Consider the following 1,349-nt stretch of genomic DNA (forward strand, 5'->3'; position numbering starts at 1 on the left):
CTCTTTTTTTTTTTTTTTTTTTTTTTGGAGACGGAGTCTCGCTCTGTCGCCCAGGCTGGATTGCAGTGGCCGGATCTCAGCTCACTGCAAGCTCCGCCTCCTGGGTTCACGCCATTCTCCTGCCTCAGCCTCCCGAGTAGCTGGGACTACAGGCACCCGCCACCTCGCCCGGCTAGTTTTTTGTATTTTTTTTTAGTAGAGACGGAGTTTCACTGGGTTAGCCAGGATGGTCTCGATCTCCTGACCTCGTGATCCGCCCGTCTCGGCCTCCCAAAGTGCTGGGATTACAGGCTTGAGGCACCGCGCCCGGCCTCTTCTATCACTCTTTCTATACTTAAAGCACCCCTATTTTTATGTAACGAAGGCAGTGTCTTCTCTGAACTCTCAGAAGATGTCACAGTTCAGTTGAATTTTCCTTCATCTTTCATTGTTTATCTGGGGGTAATAATGGTAAGTAATAGGATTTGGGGGAGGATTCAATGTGCCAATACATCCAAAGTACTTAGAATGGGCCAGGCGCAGTGGTTCACGCCTCTAATCCCAGCACTTTGGGAGGCCAAGGCGGGCAGATCAAGAGGTCAAGAGATTGAGACCATCCTGGCTGACGTGGTGAAACTCCGTTTCTACTTAAAATACAAAAAATTAGCTGGGCGCGCGTAGTCCCAGCTACTCAGGAGGCTGAGGCAGGAGAATCGCTTGAACCTGGGAGGTGGAGGTTGCGGTGAGCCGAGATCGCGCCACTGCACTCCAGCCTGGCAACACAGCAAGACTCCGTCTCAACAAAAAAAAGTACTTAGAATGGTGCTATGCCAGATATTTTTGTTTACTTCTCCAAATCCACTATGCACCCTGATTCACTCTTCTGTGTGTACTTCATCATGGGCTCTCCTGCCTGACATTTCTGGTTTGGTTTGGCCCAATGAAAATCCTCTCATGGTATCAGTGAGAGGGAGAAGAGTGAGTTTAGTGTATTCATTCCCCCAGCTCCCACCCGAAGGATTGCCTTGGGCTGGTTGCATCTCTTATCATCAGGTCACAGCTTCTCTCAAGGAGTCCTTTCTGAATTCCTGTAACCCTTCTAGCCTAGTATAGTAACAACCCCACTGTCACTAGCCCCAGGATATTGTATTGTCCCTACACACTGCCCAAACTTTGTGTATTGTCCCTTTGTTAAAACCTCCTAATTTGAACATTATATTTGAATATGCTGCTGAGCCTCTAATAGATACTGCTTCCTGATATAGTAAACATTATATATGTCTACTATTGTCATTTATGTTATTCCACCATTTGCTTTCCATTTTCATATGTTGTGGTCCAAGGATAAACAGATCTTTGGAATCATCAAA

The sequence above is a fragment of the Theropithecus gelada genome, chromosome 2 (assembly GCF_003255815.1).
Source record: "Theropithecus gelada isolate Dixy chromosome 2, Tgel_1.0, whole genome shotgun sequence".
NCBI lineage: Eukaryota > Metazoa > Chordata > Mammalia > Primates > Cercopithecidae > Theropithecus > Theropithecus gelada.